General features: G+C 47.7%; 1 long non-coding RNA gene across 6 annotated transcripts in view; it reads left to right on the top strand.

Moving 5' to 3' along the window:
- The window catches only part of LOC126957116 (uncharacterized), a 36,880-nt gene that overhangs the window by 7,891 nt on the left and 10,763 nt on the right, over positions 1 to 18,226 (top strand). The window contains exon 1 of one of the 6 annotated variants that reach the window (XR_007726654.1): positions 17,510 to 17,582. The exons of 2 other annotated variants lie outside the window; for them this stretch is intronic. This is a non-coding gene — a long non-coding RNA (uncharacterized LOC126957116). Of the gene's footprint in view, positions 1 to 17,509; positions 17,583 to 17,650; positions 17,724 to 17,790; positions 17,864 to 18,068; positions 18,142 to 18,226 lie in introns of those variants that run through there. 3 more of the 6 variants (XR_007726653.1, XR_007726652.1, XR_007726651.1) reach the window with 3 other exon arrangements.

The raw sequence follows: 18,226 nt of genomic DNA, 5'->3' as shown, positions 1-18,226 counted from the left end.
GTAGGAGCACTTGGACAGCACGTGCCGTCGCTCTGAGGCTCCTCCATGTCTACAGTTGGTGGCTTCTACCTTACATCTTTATACCTTTGAATTGGACGAAATGTATTTTCTCTTGGTCATTAGGGCACTGATGCACAATTTCAGTATGACCTTGTTGGTTCGTTCCACCTGGTCATTAAGGTTCTGGGGACTGTGTATGAAGCAGTATCATATAGGAGAAGAAGGCAGGCAAACCTGGTTTCGAATTTCAGCCTAGCTGCTGTATAGTGTGGAACCGCAGAGACATTCTTTAACCTCTCTGAAAGTGAGTTCCTTCATCTGGGCAATGGGCACTAAGAATTTCTGCTTCCTAGGGCTCTAGCAATGTGCTAACACAGTCCCTGCTACATCATAGCAGAGGCCCATTAGAGTTCCTTCTCATGTCTCATCAAGGTGGTCTTGCCTGAAACTAAGACATAGCTCATTGTACTGTTCAAGTCAGAGCAAGCCAAGTGTGCTTTGGGCAACTAGTGTGCCTAAGCCTGAGTCGTGAGAGTCCTAAAAAGGAACAAGGCGTGGCTCTGGACCTCAGGGAAACAGAGTCAGATGTGGGGGAGACATAGAAAAAAAAAAAAAAAGAGCACCAGGCTTGAGTTCTGGAGTCTAGGTTATCTTCCTGGCTTTGCCACTAATTTGCTAAGTGTCCTTGATGAAGTCACAGTAGTTCTCTGAATCTCAGTTTCCTCTTCTCTCCTGCAAGGGCAAAACTTGATGGTCTCTAAGATTCATCCTGGTTAAGCAAGTGCTAAGCTGCATGGCACAAATTTCAGATGCTTCTTTAAGTGTGTCCAAGAAGAAAATTCTCAGAGACATTTGGAGTGCCTGGGAGCAGCTAGAAAAAGTTAGGGAAATGATGCCAAGATTTAGCCACAAGTGATACTGCTAACTTAAGAGTCTGCCCCTGATCTCATGGGGTCTTAAATTCTTCCCTCCAGTCCTTCTCTCTTGGGTTGTATTAGAAAGATCACTGAAGTGACCTTAAGCACAACAGGTTGGATTCAGGTTAGATTTAAGGAGGGACTTCCAAACAAATGCTTTTGAAGGATGAGCTTGTAAGTGAACAGAGAGAAGGGCATCGTCTACTTTTTAGAAGCCTTAAGATGCTGGGTACAAGTATATTTTGCATTCCTGAAAAGCTGTGTGCTAAGAAAATACATTGAATCAGTCCTGCCTAAAATGCACCGGAGTGTTCACTATTTAGAGGCATGGGGCTGCCCTTAAATTCACCTGTTTATAAATACAGCTTTGTTTAGCCCGGTTTTTAAGGTGAAGGTTCCCTAGCTGGATCTCTCTCACAAAAAGTTTAAATGTGATCTTTCTCAGAGGCTGAGAAATAAATTCAGTTCATTCTCAAGGTTGCTTTCCGATCTATGGGTCCAGGAATGCATCAAATATAAGGAAAATGTTTATGATGTTTCTGTATTGGCCAACATTCCTGGTTTCTGTCCCTGGAGGACCTGCAGAACCAGCCGTCTCTTCCTTGCGTATGTCTCAGTCGTGAGCACCAGGCCAAACCACAGGAGCAGTGCCCCTGCTCTGGAGAGTTTCGTCTGGGGCCTACTGGGTGTTGAGTAGAAGTTGGAATCTGATTTGACTTCTATTTACTCTGTACCTTGTACTTTGCAGTAACAAGACTGTCAGTACCATGAGGGCAGGGACTGTGTGATTTGCTTCTCATTGCTTGGCACGGAACGGGTACACAATAAGTGATGATGTATGAATGAATGAATGAAAATGGACACATCAATTCTAGTTGACTTTCTGGCCTTTGGCCGGGTACTTAACTGCTCTGAGCCCCAGTTTCTGCATCTGTAGCATGGGGGATAGTAAGAGTTCCTGCATCGCAGGATTGTCATCAGGATTCAATGAGACAAAATATACGAAGTACTTAGCGCATTGTTTAGAGCGTAATAGGCACTCAACCAGTGTTAGCTTAGTATTACTTTTTCTATGTAAGATTATGTTGTCCTTTCCACAGCCCGGTAAGGGGAAGTATACCATCCCCACTGAACAGATGAGAAAACCGAGGCTCAGAGGTGTCAGTGACTGCCCGAGGTCACAGGTGGGACTGGGACTCCTCAGTCTGTCCTCTTTCTACTGCTCAACAGTCTGGTGAAACTACAGAAGGACTCATTCCTGCTAATGGGGCACTAAAGGCAATGCACGAGGAACTCTGAGGAGTATGTGGAAATTCTCCCGGGTTTTCCAGCTCCCGAGAGTACCCTGGCTTTATGGGGTGAAGTCCTTTGATTGTCTCAGGTTCCTGATCTGTTCATGACCCTGTTAGCCCAAAAGCTGGCAGAGCTGCATGTGGTGCTACTGTTCTTTTTGTCTCCTTGACTCTCCCCTGCTCCCCACCTGCATCGCCTTACGCATTTATGATTTCCTTAAACATGCCTATTTGCAGAGACACACGGAGCTAAGCAGCAAGAGTGGAGGTGTCCAGTGGGAAGTCCACTGTGAGGGAATAGGGTGTCAGGAGAGGTCCTACCAGCTCATCCTGACCAAGATGCTCGTATGCTGTGCTTTGGAAAACACAAGCAGCGCAAGAACATTTAAAATTCACTCAGTGGGTATTCTCCCTTTGTGGAACCGAGCAGACATGAGTGCAGCTGTGGAACGTGACGTCCATATGGACATAGAAGGACAAAACACAGTCTTTGTCAACTTGATTATCTGCCTGTGGTGAGACGTGAGGCCTGGCTGAATGGAGCATATCTGCCTGTGGTGAGACATGAGGCCTGGCTGAATGGAGCATATCTGCCCTGTGGTGAGACGTGAGGCCTGGCTGAATGGAACATATCTGCCTGTGGTGAGACGTGAGGCCTGGCTGAATGGAGCATATCTGCCTGTGGTGAGACATGAGGCCTGGCTGAATGGAGCATATCTGCCCTGTGGTGAGACGTGAGGCCTGGCTGGGAACATATCTGCCTGTGGTGAGACATGAGGCCTGGCTGAATGGAGCATATCTGCCCTGTGGTGAGACGTGAGGCCTGGCTGGGAACATATCTGCCCTGTGGTGAGACGTGAGGCCTGGCTGAATGGAACATATCTGCCTGTGGTGAGACGTGAGGCCTGGCTGAATGGAACATATCTGCCCTGTGGTGAGATGTGAGGCCTGGCTGAATGGAGCATATCTGCCTGTGGTGAGACATGAGGCCTGGCTGAATGGAACATATCTGCCTGTGGTGAGACATGAGGCCTGGCTGAATGGAACATATCTGCCCTGTGGTGAGACATGAGGCCTGGCTGAATGGAGCATATCTGCCTGTGGTGAGACGTGAGGCCTGGCTGAATGGAACATATCTGCCTGTGGTGAGACGTGAGGCCTGGCTGAATGGAACATATCTGCCCTGTGGTGAGACGTGAGGCCTGGCTGAATGGAGCATATCTGCCTGTGGTGAGACATGAGGCCTGGCTGAATGGAACATATCTGCCTGTGGTGAGACATGAGGCCTGGCTGAATGGAACATATCTGCCCTGTGGTGAGACATGAGGCCTGGCTGAATGGAGCATATCTGCCTGTGGTGAGACATGAGGCCTGGCTGAATGGAGCATATCTGCCTGTGGTGAGACATGAGGCCTGGCTGAATGGAACATATCTGCCCTGTGGTGAGACATGAGGCCTGGCTGAATGGAGCATATCTGCCTGTGGTGAGACATGAGGCCTGGCTGAATGGAGCATATCTGCCTGTGGTGAGACGTGAGGCCTGGCTGGGAACACATCTGCCCTGTGGTGAGACGTGAGGCCTGGCTGGGAACACAGGGAACCTGGAAACTGCTTTGCGAAAAGAGGCATCTACCCCATTGACACTTTACTGCACTGCTAATAGCAAGGAGCTTATGAAGCTATTAGATACGGTCTTTGCTGCCTTTCGTGATTCTAAGCTTGGATTTCTGGGGACAGTGAAAAGCCCCAAAGGTGGGAAGAGCAAGAGGAGGGCAAACAAAGTCTGCAAATTCCATCATCCGAATAACAGGGCCGATGGTTTAGAGTGCTCTGCTTGAAAAGCTTGTGTGCGTATTTAAATTACAGCTTTCCACACACAGGGCAGCTGTGCCCTTTAGCCCAGCCCCCTTTCCCTCTTATTAAAATAGGGCAAAGGGGTGCTTATTTTTCCTGGGTTTCTTTTTTGGTATGAATTTACAAAATGTGGTTTAAATACTGATTTTATAGGAACAATGTCACATTTTAAGATTCAGTGTTAGGCATGGAGCTCTCTTAAAGATTGTTAAGAAAGAATTAGTGCCAGGAAAGAAGCTGGTGTGCAGCAGTGTCCAGCAGTAGAGGCCCTTCAGACAGGAGAGGCTGTCATTCATCGGCTGCCCGGTCACCCTCATAATTGGTTGAGGGCAAAGGGGTCTCACCTTTTCATGCTTCTCTGTTTTGCCAAAAATACTTAAGATAATGGGGGAAAAATCTAGTATGCTTTGTTCTCTGAAAGATAATGTTTTATTAGCCTTAGCAACTCATGGTTGGTTAAGGAATGAGGCAGATTCCTAGAATCCAAATCAAACAGCTCCCATTAGTAAATTACTGACTTATAAAATATTTAGGCCTAGGACTGGGCAGAAACAATATATGAAAATGTAGGTAGCATGGCAGAATATTCTGATGAATAGAAATCATGTATAAAAAGCCCAAACTGACCGGGTGCGGTGGCTCGTGCCTGTAATCCCAGCACTTTGGGAGGCTGAGGCGGGCAGATCATGAGGTCAGGAGATCGAGACCATCCTGGCTAACATGGTGAAACCCCTGTCTCTACTAAAAATAGAAAAAATTAGCCAGGCATGGTGGCGGGTGCCTGTAGTCCCAGCTACTTGGGAGGCTGAGGCAGGAAAATTGCTTGAACCCAAGATCGCGCCACTGCACTCCAGCCTGGGTGACAGAGAGAGACTCCATCTCAAAAAAAAAAAAAAAAAAAAAAAAAAAAAGCACGTACTATTCCAAACAACTCTGGGGGAATCAGAAGATCCAAACAACTTTAGGGGAATCAGAAGATCATTCTGCAGAAGCAGAACTAGTGCGATGGCTTAATGTTACTAAAAACAAGTTTATGGATCAACATAAGGAAGAACCTTCCAACAATTCTGATAATCCACAGGGTGAGGGAATTTCTGATTAGATAGAGATTTCTCCCTCTCTGGAATCTTGCAAGCAGAGGTCACTGGATCTTTTATTGGGAATACATCAGAGAGGATCATGCATAAGGGTGAGTGTTAGACTAAAGGACCTTAGAGAGTCTGTCCAGTTCTGAGGCCCCCGACTGTATGTTACTTGGCCTTGACTAGATACTTTACTAACAGGTGCCATCCTAGTTATTCCACATCCTTAGAGTAATTGTAGATACAGAAAGATCTGGAAGTAGTTCTGTGGAGACCAGGTAGAATGCTCAGAGGGCAAAATAGGAAATACAGTAGGATGGAAAAGTTTGGCCAGGAAAAGAGGACACAAGCATTTTAGAGAGCTGAGCCTGCAATAGTTGGAAGGAGTGCAAACAGCTTGTTTGGTCTCTGCTGAGGTCCAGATAAGAGTAAATAGGTTAAATGAAATTTAACCAATGTAAAGCTAGATCATCAGAGACAGAGTATCAGATCTCAGGCTATCAGTCCCTCAAAGAATTGTCTTTATCGAAGGTAGATGAGGGAAGGGTCAGGTTGAGCAGCATTTTATGCGTTTGTGAAACTGATTAGGGCAAGGTCTGCCCTGCTTTTCTTAAGTTCTTTTATAAGGACCCATGATAAATTTCCACCAGTGCGTAGTTCCAGAGAAGAAAATAATGTGGTTCCTACAGAAAACTATGTATGCCTTCCATGTCAAAAGGTAAAAACTGTGTACATTGGTACCTTTTATTTTCTTACGTGTTAGAGAATTCAGAAACAGATCCTTGGGTATTTATATCTGCTCAGTTATGGTGCCTGAAAGGTGCTGTTTCTGCTGCTTGTAGCAGATGAACTCTTTCCAGGCCATTGATAATATTAATATGTCTTGTTTTTCAGCCTGTCATTCATCTCACATCTTTTGGGAAGTGAGTCAGCTCAAATCTCATATACTCAAGATGATATGGAATAAAAAAACTTATTGATTGGAAAGAAACATGAGGTTCTAGGATAGGTTTTCAAGGTGGATTAGAGGATTTCTGTCACTTAAAATGATCAATAATGGAGGGCCAGTCATCTGACTCCACATTCTTGGCCTTCATTAGTCACCGCTACTGGTGTTGTGCTGTATTTGAGCCTCTACATTGTTGTCCATTCCTCGCACAATCCGTGGGTTTAGTTTCCATGGTTTGTTACTTGCAGTCAATTGTAGTCCAAAAATATTAAATGGAAAACCCACAGATAAATAATTCATAAGTTGTAAATTGTGCACTGTTCCGAGTCATGTGCTAAAATCCTACTCTCTCCACCTGGGATGTGAATCACCCCTTTGTCCAGTATATTCACACTGTACAGGAATGCATGTATAGGAAATATCATGGTATATAGAGGGTTCAGTATAGGCTATGAACTGAATATATGTACTAAGGTCCATAGTCTATATGGATTCACTCTCCATGGATTCGGGCATCAACTGGGAGTCTTGGAACATATCCCTGAGGACTAAGAAAGGTGACTGTAACTGTCAAGGTAAACACCCCAGTATATTACATGAGTGAGTGATGGCAGTGAGACACTGTTTATGTCAACCTGGTGCCCATTTGCAATTTCATGCATGTAGGCAGATCAGTCATATGTCCTATAGTTGTCATTGGCCATAGATGAGGGGGCATAAATGAGTAGCCCCCCAAGGGCAATTAACAGATCATCATCATCTCTGATGTTTCCACACCTAGGATAAAGGCTGTCAGAGTTCTGGTATCTGTGAAGGTTTGTGGAATTAAAAGGAATGGAATATAATTGAAGTGACTTGAACTGCACTGAAAATAATTAAATTGAATTGCCTAGTCTTGCCTTGCATCAAGGGAATGTCTTACCTTTGCTGGCTCATCAACTCTAACAACAGAGCAAGAATAAGCATAGCATGCTAGAGTGCAGTGGCGCGATCTTGGCTCACTGCAAGCTCCGCCTCCCAGGTTCAAGCCATTCTCCTGCCTCACCTCCCGAGTAGCTGGTACTACAGGCGCCCGCCACCACGCCCGGCTAATTTTTTGTATTTTTAATAGAGACGGGGTTTCACCGTGTTAGCCAGGATGGTCTCGATCTCCTGACCTCGTGATCCGCCCGCCTCGGCCTCCCAAAGTGCTGGGATTACCGGCGTGAGCCGCTGCACCCGGCCTAAATGTGTTCGTTTTAAAAGTATTGACTGTGCACCTTTTACATCCAGGCACTGTTTTATGCTGGGAAAATGTGATGGACTAAGCAGACATTTCTCTGCCTCGAGGAGCTCCACCTAAGGAAAGGACACAAGCACTAAACAAGTCTTGCATAAATAAATATCTAATTAAAATTGTGACAAGTGCTAAGAAGGAAACTTTAAATAAAGTTTTGTAAGAATAGAAGCAAGGCCAGGCGCAGTGGCTCACGCCTTTATAATCCCAGCACTTTGGGAGGCCGAGGCGGGCAGATCACTTGCGGTCAGGAGTTCAAGACCAGCCTGGCCAACATGGTGAAACCCTGTCTGTACTAAAAAATAAAAAACATTAGCTGGGTGTGGTGGCGGGCACCTGTGATCCCAGCTTCTCAGGAGGCTGAAGCAGGAGAATTGCTTGAACCTGAGAGGTGGAGCTTGTGGTGAGTGGAGATTGCACCACTGCACTCTAGCCTGAGTGAAAAAGCAAGACTGAAGAATAGAAGCCAGAACCTACTAGAACAAACCAGTTTGTCCACCTTGGAGAAGGCCGGTGTGTCGGAGTGGAGTGGTGGCTGATGAACCTGAGCTAAGAGCTTCACGCTTTATTGTGGCTGAGTAGAGATGTGAGTGATAGGACTGGGTTTTTAGAAAGTCTACTCTGGTTGCTCCCTGGAGGGGAGGGAGCAAGATTGGAAATGGAGGACAGTTAGGAGGCTATTGCTGTAGGGTAAGGGAGACATGATGGTGGACTGACCTGGGGTGGAGAGAAAAGGAGAGAGTCTGGCCATGTTATAGGTGCAGTCAGAAAGAACTTGGTCAAGAGTTGGATGTGGCCAGAGAAAGTGGTAAAGATGTCAAAGGTTTCCATAGAGGCAGCTGGAAAGTAGGGGAGGATGGAGGTTCCATTTCCCAAGAGCAAGAAGAGAACCAGGTTTGGGGTGAGTGAAGACGTGAAGGTGAAGAACTCCAGCCGAGCATCTTGAGTTTGAGATGCCTGCGGACATGCCACCTGGAGTTGTCAGACAGGTAGTTGTGTCTGTCACTCCATCTGCAAGAATGTGCTGAAAGCCTGATATGTGTCAGGCCCTGTGGTGGGTGTGAGATGAAGAGGTTAGACAAGATTCCTAACCTCTAGGAACATAACTGTCTATTGTTTGAAATGACCTGTTGGAAATACGGAGACAAAAAGTAGGGAATGATAAAAACCATGAGAGAGAGAGGAGGAAATAACTCCTACCATAGGAGTTGAAAGGGGAAGGAAAGCTCTTTGTTTCGAGATGGCAGATGTCAAGGTAGACATCAAAATGAGAAAGCATATTGAGGCCAGACTGGGGATGAGGCAGAATTCTCCTTGCCCAGAACAGAGAAAGCCTTAGCTCCCCTGTTCCTGCCTGGCTGTATTCTGCAAATACCCCTAGGCCAGGTGTGGATGGGAAGTGGAAGGGTGAAGGTGAAAGCTCTAGCTGGGCCAAGGCCAAGGGTGGGAGAATTGACATTTTGATACTTAAGTGGGGCTTTGGGACTGTCTTTACAGTTACAGCTCCCATCCCTGAAATATCCACTGGGTTCCCCTGGAATATGTGTATCAGGAAACAACGCCTTCCGCTCCTCTGCTCTGTGTTCGTTAGGTGCTGTCACCGAGAGAGTCTGGGAGGGCCTGAGGATGCTCTTCGTAATGGTGCCTCTTTAAAAGGTCCAGCTGGGCTGGGTATAAGTTTATGTCCATGAACTGATGAGATGGATGATGACAGATCCCTTATTTTCTCTAAATCAAATTAAATCCAACCCACAGCAGCCCTGACCTGACTTGGCTGGCATTGACAGGAACTCAGACTCACCTTCGATTAGGCCTCCGTCTGTCCGTCCCTGCTCCCTCCTGATCCAGAGAGTCATACAAAAGTCCCTGGGGACCTATGCTTAGCAGTGCGTTCATGGTGACTCCTCTGGTCCTAGGCACATTGTGGTCACTGCTGATATTCTCCTTGTAAAATTGTGCATGTCCCTTAGAGCTGGAGGCTTTGCTGGTTTGGTAGTGCTGGGCCCAGGGGCCAGCCATCGTAGGGGCACTTACACAGCCATTCCCCTCTGGGGCACATCAAGGCAGGAGTTACTGATCTTTGCTACCCAGAATCTTAACCCACCCCCTCACCCAGTCTTGGGAGTCTCTTTTCACCCTTTCTTTGCTTCAGTTTCTGCCTCTTCCTCCCTACCAGCAGCATTTGTTCCTCTTCCTTCACCCTAGCATCATTCACTCACTAGAGATGCTCTCTAAGGCCCTGGCGCTTACCTTTGAGCACCCAGCAGAGTCCTGGGAAGGCTGGTTAAACACAGACTGCTGGGTCTGCCCCCAGATGCTCCGATTCAGTGGGTGTGGGGTGGAGCCTGAGAATGTGCATTTCAAACAAGCTGCCTGCTGCTGCTGCTGCTCCAGGGCCCACAGAGAGAACCACTGCTCCAAGGGGCAGGAACAAAAGTCCGACCCCCGTGGAAGTGGCAGGATAAGATGGGGGAGAAGGGGAGGAGAATTACAGGAAGGTTGAGCTACAAATCAATATTTCCACCAGCTTCCCTGCCATCCACCACCATGTGTCGAATGATGAAAGTCTGCTGACCACAACATGATTCAGATGCAGATTTGGGGGAATTCGTCTGTGTGCAGAGGGAGACCCGGGGGAATTATGTTTTGTGCTTTATCCCCGGTGACCATATGCCTTTTCTTAGCCTGGAGTACAGGACTTCCGATTTGGGACTTCCAGACTGTCCCACATCTGGCAGTTTCCAGAAAATGGCTCCACCCCCATCCCCAAGCTCAGACTATAGATTTCTTTTCTGTTGCTCCGGCCTGTCACTGAGAAGACTCGAATCTGCAGAATGTATGTGCAAGTAAAATGTTGAAGCAGCAGGGGAGAGGCCTGGGAGGGGACAGGTAGACGCGGTGAACTGTGTCAGACAGGTGGCCCACAGGAGCTGGCAGCCCTCTGACCAGCTCTTCTGCTGGGAATAGAAACCCAGCATCTCTGCCTGCAGGGCTTCCTTTTGTCTCTTGTCTCAGTCCCCAGAGACAGGGCCACCCTTGAAGGGCCGGTGGTCAAAGATGGTAAGCCAGAAGTCAGCCCTTCTGCCTCATCTCCCAGTAGCCAGTACTACTGTGTGGTCAGGCTGGAGCTGTCCTGACTTTAGATCTTATGGTGCCATGTACTAGCTGAGTGTGGTATTAGATGAGCTGCTTCTCCCCTCTGAGCCAAAGTGTTCTCATTTGTAAAAGGTGGATAATAATGGCATGTACTTTGCAATGTTGCTTGGAGGATTCAAAGGGGAGCTGCTTGTGAATTGCTTAGCTAGTATCTGGCACATAGCACATGCGCAAATAAAGGTGCGTCTCCATCACTCATGACTGTTATTCTGTTCTGGATGTTGGCATTCGTATCTTAGTTTTCCTCATGGACCAGGAGCTCCTTGAGAGGAGGAGCCAGGTTTGATTCCCTTTTGAATCAAGCCATTCCATCACCAAACACCTGTTGAGGTCCTACTGTGTGCCACTTACTGTGCTCGGGGCCCATCATCCACTGCTGCGCATAGTGTGTGTGACTTGATGGTTAATGAGTGAAGGGGAGGATTGTGGAGAAGGCTAACAGAAGATAGATTTTATTGAATACCTACTGCGTGCTAAGACAGTACTTCTTAAACTTCCATGGGCCTACTACCCACCTGGAGATCTTAGAATCAGATTCTGATTCTTAGATGTGGGCTGGGGCTTGCGACTCTCCAGTTCTAAGAAGCTCCCAGGTGATGCTAATGCTGCTGGTCTACAGGCCACACATTGAGTAGCAAGATAGAGACTGCCATGCATTATGTTACTTATTGCTTGCCGAACCTTACGAGATGAGCTTAGAAATGAGAGTTTATAGAGATTAAATAGCTTAAGATCACACAGCTGGCTAGTGTTGGAGTCAGGTCAGCGTGCCTCATTTTTGTCTACTGAGCTCACTCACCCTTAAGAGCAGTGGTTCCCAGTGTTGCCACGTATTAAGATCACCCAGGGAGCATTCAACATCCCGATGTCAGGAGAGCTGGGTGGCAGATAATTCTAATGTGTGGCAGAGTTTTAGAACCAAGGCCTCAGCGCCCAACCTCATCTGAGGAACAAGAAAGGAAAGGAAATTAATTTTGACATCCATCGAATTTCAGGTACCAATTATAGACTTCCAGAATTTGGAGGTCTGGGTCTTTTTATGATGTTACAGATGAGGAAACTGAGGCCTATGGTGGTTAAAAGGTGCACCCAAAATCACTTAACTCATTGATGGCAAAGTTAGGACTAGAACTCAGGCCTCTGGGCTTTCACTTTTGACGTGGTTCCTCTGCTGGAGGAGGAATCCAGGGACAGAGTATCCATTGGAAAGGCATCTCCATGCTTCTCCACCAGCTGGGACCTCGGAGACTCAGAGGAGACCTAGGATGAAACCGGGAAACATTCACTGACCTCAGAAGAGCAGGAAGGTTTCCTTCGCAATATTCCGCCAATCTTGAAATGGCAGTATGCAACAGAACATACCTTGAAGTTCTAAGGCCTTTAAAATTCCAAGATGAAACATATAATCCCATTTTGGTAGTAGCATAATTGGTGGCTTGATTGAGTGCAATAAGGATTTACTGTTTAATCATAACATAATGTACATTGGTTGTGTTGGGGGATCAGACCCAACATGAGGTCATGGGGGTGACGAAGTCCGGTGGAGTCAAAGGACTGAGAAAAAGACAGTTTGAGAGACAGTGGGACCAGGGGGCCATCGCGGATGTGGAGGCTGTGAAGATCTGGAGCTCAGGAACCCCAGACTATTTATTGGTGATCAAACAGAGAAACAGGTGGTGAGAATGTGGGGGTTGAAAGGGCAGGTGCAGGATCTACAGCTGTGGCAGTTGCCCATTTATACGGAACATGTTCTGCTACTTGAGATAATGGGAATACAATTGATCTAGGAGCTTAGGAGGGCAAGAAGCAAGGAGCCAGCAAGTCCACACACGTTCCAAAGGCCACGAGGGGTTTTGTGCCCTGAGCCCGGGAGTCTTATGTGCAGGCCTACCTCAGCTTCTCCCAGTACTCACCAGCTTTCCCCACAGGTGGGTTGCTTCATTACAAAGATAGAATGGGCTACAAATGTGCACAAAAAGGTTTTTTTTTTTGTGGGGGGGGGTCAAGGGAAAGGCATGACTCAGAGTTAAACAGCCCCAAATCTTAGCTATGCCTGTGTAGCTTTACCATATAACCCATTGATAACTTAGTCCTATGGTGAGCTGGTATGCTTCAGTGTAACCATTTGTTGAGCACTTATTCTGTGAGCAGAGTGGCATTATCCACTTAAGGAATGTAATCACATTTAATCTATATACGATCCCCATGAAGTCAGCATTACTTACAGAGGCCTGCACAGTAGTAATTGGAGGAGCTGGGATGCAAATTCAGCTGTGGGTGAATTCACATCACCACACTCAGCATAGGAGCTGGTTCCATACCCTTATATTACAGGTGAGGACCAGACAGGAAAAGCAACCCATCCTGGGACACAGGGACAGCAGGTGGCAGGACGGAGCTGAGACTGTGGTCTCCTCACTCTGGGACCAGTGTTGTTTCCTACTACGTCCGTGGAAAATACGGCAAGAAAGAATGGCCAGTACTCCACATGCTGTTCCCCTTTCTGCTCAGGCTCAAGCCATCATGCAGTGAGGAAGTTACTTTCCATACAGACCAGGCTTGTCTAATTTTTTTTGAGGAACCTATTCGATTAAAGAGAGCCCTTCACCAATCCATGTCCCATCAAATTGGACTTAAATGAACACATGCTACGTAGATACACTTTCCCAGTCTATGTCCCACTGAATCTTCCATCTGAGATCATACTATATATCCATTTATTGAGCAAGCAATGGTGAAGTAACTCCTATGTGCCAGGCACTGTGCAGGTGCTGGGGATAAAGAGATAAGGAGAAAGTAGGACACTGAGCCAGTCTCTGCCTTCCCAGTCTTGAGGTCGACAGATAAGGTGAGTTCCTGAAAACTGCCATCATTGCCATGAAAGTGATATGCACAGGGACACGAGAGCTCAGAGGAGGGCCCCCATTCCTGCTAGGAATGGAGGAAATCCCAGAAGCTTTTCCAGATGAAGTGATTTCAAATACGGGCCCTGAAGTTCAGTAGAGGTGACTAGGTCAATCGTTAAAAGGTAGGTAGATGTGTGTGTTGGCTCAGATGGAGAACAATGCTTCTGGTAAAGGGAACAGCATGTGGTCAGGCTGTCAGTGGTGATCAGAATATGATTTGGATATGCAGATTGGAGGGGAATTAGTACAAGTTCTGTGTGGCCGGATGGTAAAGTTTAAAGGGAAGAGTAGGAAGAGTGGAGGAAATGAGGCTGAAAAGGGAAGAGGGGCCAGGTCATGCAGGGAACTGAACACCATGCTAAGAGGTTTGAATTTTGACTCTCTGAGTAAGTGGGATCCATTTAAGTAGGAGTGAGACTTAGTCTCATTTCCATTATAGAGAGCTCACACTGACTGCAACAGGGAGCATCGATTAGAGGAACCAGAGTGGGAGGCAGGGGGTGCATTTAGGAGGCTGCTGCAATCATCCAGGTAGTCATGACAGTAGCGTCAATCAGTGCAGTAGGAGTGTGGGGAGAGAAATGAACAAATTCAAGATAATTTTTTTTTTTTAAATTTCAAGACAAATTTCTAAATCCCCAGGGCTTGGTGATTTATTGAGAGTGGGAGGAGCAAAAGAAAGGGTGGAACAAAGGACTATGGCTGGATTACTGCCCTGGCCAAAGTGGCTGGGTGTGAGAAGGAGCACGAGAATGAGGAAGAAAGGTCTGAGGGGAAGGATCATGTTGACATGTTAATACGAGCCGCCCGTGGGGTGGAAATGTCCAGGAGGAAGTTGATGCTGGATGCGTACGTCTGAAGATTGAAGGAGAGAAAACCTTCCTAGAATCCTCTTTACTTACCAGAAAAGACCCCAACGCTGACAACAGTTTGTAATCTCATGATCAATGGCTGAAAGAATTAGAGCTTGACCCCAGTTGTAGACTGGTTGTTTCAGCTTGTCATACGGCTCAGGGCACTCGGCTAAGCTTCAGTGTCCCTGTGAGCACTGGGACAGCTGAGAAGATCTTTGTCCTTTAAAACCACAGCAAATAAGGCAGTCCTCTAACCTCTTTGATGGGAGTCCAGCACTCCCTCCTTGGTATATTTTTACTGAGTGCTTTCTATGTTGCAGGCATCGAGGATACAGGATTGGGAAGAAGGTTGCTGCCCTTGAGTATCTCCAGGGCCACTGGGGCAGACACATCAGCGTAGGATTAAGATACCACGTTACAGGCAGAAGAAACTGGGGGTCAGTGTTCAGCGGGTCCAGGTGTTCTTCGACTTCGGCGTGGTAAATACCACTGTGGAGTTGGTGCAGAGAATTGTGGGATGGTTTTCGTTTTTCACTTTGGTGAATGACGTGCAAAGCTCCCAACTGCAGAGAGACTGAGACTTCAACTCAGCTTCGAAATCTTCACAGTTTTCAATTTTATCACAATTTTGACTCCCTCTAGTTATTGGGAAGGGTGCTCCCTGGGTCAGCTCACTTGATGCTGTGTTAATGGTGATGAGCAAAGTAAAAGGAAGAATTGAGTATGTTTAGAACACAGACAGACTGCCCTGTTCTACCTGGTACCGGGAGAATAGCGAAGGCTTCCCAGGGGAAGAAATGGCACTTGTGTGGGTCCTTAAAAATGAATTCTGCACTTTAGGAGGCCGAGGCAGGAGAGTCACTTGAGTCCAGGAGTTTGAGACTACCCTAGATAACAGCGAGACCGTGTCTTTACAAAACATTAAAAAAATAGTTTGATCTGGTGGCATGTGCCTGTGGTCCCAGCTTCTCTGGAGGCTGAGGTGAGAGGATTGCATGAGCCCAACAAGTCAGGGCTACAGTGAGCCATGATCACGCCACTGCACTCACCCTGGGTATCAGAGCGAGGCTCTGTTTCAGAAAAGAAAAATGGCCAGGAGACGGTGGCTCAAGCCTGTAATTGCAGGACTTTGGGAGGGTGAGGCAGGTGGATCACTTGAGGTCAGGAGCTCAAGACCAGCCCGGCCAACATGATGAAACGTCATGTCTACTAAAAATACAAAATTAACTGGACGTGGTGTTGGGCTTGTAATACCAGCTACTTGGGAGGCTGAGGCAGGAGAGTCTCTTGAACCCAGAAGGTGGAGGTTGCAGTGAGCTGAGATCGCGCCACTGCACTCCAGCCTGGGTGACAGAGTAAGACTCCATCTCAAAAAAAAAAAAAAAAAAAAAAAAGAATTGGACTTCATTTGTGTCAGCATCCATGGCTTTTACAAATGCCAAGGAGTGAAGAGAAGTTGAGAGTAGGTGGTATGTAGGAGAGTGGGGAGAATTCTCAGAGCGGACAGCTTTGCATGTTGTTCTGCAGAGGCATTCCCCAGAGGGGAGTGGCGGAGGCTGTAGGGAAGAGGTCACACGTGCAGTGTCCCCAGGTTCCAGGCAGATAACATCAGTGAGAGAACTAGGTGGGGTGACCAACTGTCCTGGTACCTAGGACTGAGGGGTTTCCCAGGAAACGTCCCCCAGCCGACCAAGATGAGTTGGTCACCTTGGAATGAGGCCAGGCCTTGCCTGCCTAGAAAGGGCCTGCTCTCTCCATGGGCAGCTCCTTGGAAAGGCTGGGATTGCTGGATCTTCCAAATGTCCAAGAGAAACTGAATATCCAAAATTTAATGCAAGTTCTTCTGGTTTTTAAATGTTGACAGCAAATTCAAATGTTTTAGAAACATGATGCTGGCCAAACCAAACATTTCTGTGGGCTGCGTGAGGCCTGCAGTCTGTCCTTTTGAAGATCTCTGGCTACAGTGATGAAAGTGAAGCCTCGCATGTCCCACCCTGTTCCTGCCCTGAGGCTCCTTAAAGCCACATCCAGACGATTTTCATTATGCAGAGTGATTTCAGTGATCAGTCATTTGGTTTTTAATTTGATGTTCCTAACCAGATTTGGATGCTGTGCACAGAATGTGATGGACAAAGCGGCAATGGATAGTGGTAATGGGGACATGCATTCCATTTGTTTTGAAAGATAAAATAATTGCTGAATGGCTTGTTCTGCCCCAAATCTGGAAACCTATTTGGTCAGAAAAATAAGAATGTATTTTTCGAATATCAGCCTTAAGGTTCATGTATCTCGGGCACCTGGACAACCCTCTGGCAAAATCAGGCTGGGAGAGAACAATCCCTTTGTGGGAAACTTGGAGGTTCAGGGAACTGCTGTTTGAAGGTGGTGGAGGGTGATAAAGTCAACTCGACACGGTGATCGCATGCCTGGGTTGTAATGTGACTGTGGGGAAACCCCCTAACCCCTGTGGTCCGGGGTTTCCCCATCTGTGTGGCAAGGAGGCTGGCTTGCAGGATTGTTCCCAAGAAGCATCCACCCCGTCAGCTCTCTAACTCTGAGCTTTAACTTTGATGAGACTTGCTGGGATTTCTCTGGCCCTGCCAGGGCGACAGAGTCAGGGGAGATTTTGAGGAACAAATCAGTCTAAACAACTTTGACATCTTTTTTTTCTAGGTGGAATTAGTAGATATGGGGCTTTAATAAGTTGATCTGATGTCTGGGCTCCACCAGGCCAGCTCTCTGAATGGCATTTTTCACTGTGTCACTTGACTTTTCTTTGAGTGTGGCTCAGAATATAGATACGGGAGCTGGGTGCAGGAAGAAACCTTCAAAGGCAGGGGTTTTGCAGTCAGGGAACTATACGCTCCAAGAGATGGGGGGTAGGGCATGTCGGGGAGGACCTGTATTCATGCCAAGCCGCAGTGTCACCTTTATTAATGATGACAGGGAGAGGGAGTCTGGGGACTGCAGAGGATGGTCATCGGCAGGTGTTACTACTTTTCCAAAGGACAGGGAAGTGGGACAAACAGGACTTTTAAGAGGTGAGAGGTGAACAGAGGGAGATAAAGGCAAAAAAAAAAAAAAAAAAAAAAGAAAAAAGAAAAAAAGTTGAGTATGATGTCATCTGGAAAATGGCAAACAGATGAATCCATGAAGTGTCATTCCCAGAGCAGGGAGGAAGCTTCCAGAGGGGAGCCAGCCTGCTGGGGAGCTGAGGCCTGAAAAGTGTCATTCCCAGAGCAGGGAGGAAGCTTCCAGAGAGGGGGCCAGCCTGCCGGGGAGCTGAGGCCTGAAAAGTGTCATTCCCAGAGCAGGGAGGAAGCTTCCAGAGGGGAGCCAGCCTGCTGGGGAGCTGAGGCCTGAAAAGTGTCATTCCCAGAGCAGGGAGGAAGCTTCCAGAGAGGGGGCCAGCCTGCCGGGGAGCTGAGGCCTGAAAAGTGTCATTCCCAGAGCAGGGAGGAAGCTTCCAGAGGGGGCCAGCCTGCCGGGGAGCTGAGGCCTGAAAAGTGTCATTCCCAGAGCAGGGAGGAAGCTTCCAGAGAGGGGGCCAGCCTGCCGGGGAGCTGAGGCCTGAAAAGTGTCATTCCCAGAGCAGGGAGGAAGCTTCCAGAGGGGGCCAGCCTGCCGGGGAGCTGAGGCCTGAAAAGTGTCATTCCCAGAGCAGGGAGGAAGCTTCCAGAGGGGGCCAGCCTGCCGGGGAGCTGAGGCCTGAAAAGTGTCATTCCCAGAGCAGGGAGGAAGCTTCCAGAGGGGGCCAGCCTGCCGGGGAGCTGAGGCCTGAAAAGTGTCATTCCCAGAGCAGGGAGGAAGCTTCCAGAGAGGGGGCCAGCCTGCCGGGGAGCTGAGGCCTGAAAAGTGTCATTCCCAGAGCAGGGAGGAAGCTTCCAGAGGGGAGCCAGCCTGCCGGGGAGCTGAGGCCTGAAAAGTGTCATTCCCAGAG

The sequence above is a fragment of the Macaca thibetana genome, chromosome 6, assembly GCF_024542745.1.
Source record: "Macaca thibetana thibetana isolate TM-01 chromosome 6, ASM2454274v1, whole genome shotgun sequence".
In the NCBI taxonomy this organism is placed as follows: domain Eukaryota; kingdom Metazoa; phylum Chordata; class Mammalia; order Primates; family Cercopithecidae; genus Macaca; species Macaca thibetana.
This window is presented reverse-complemented; position numbering and strand designations above follow the sequence as displayed.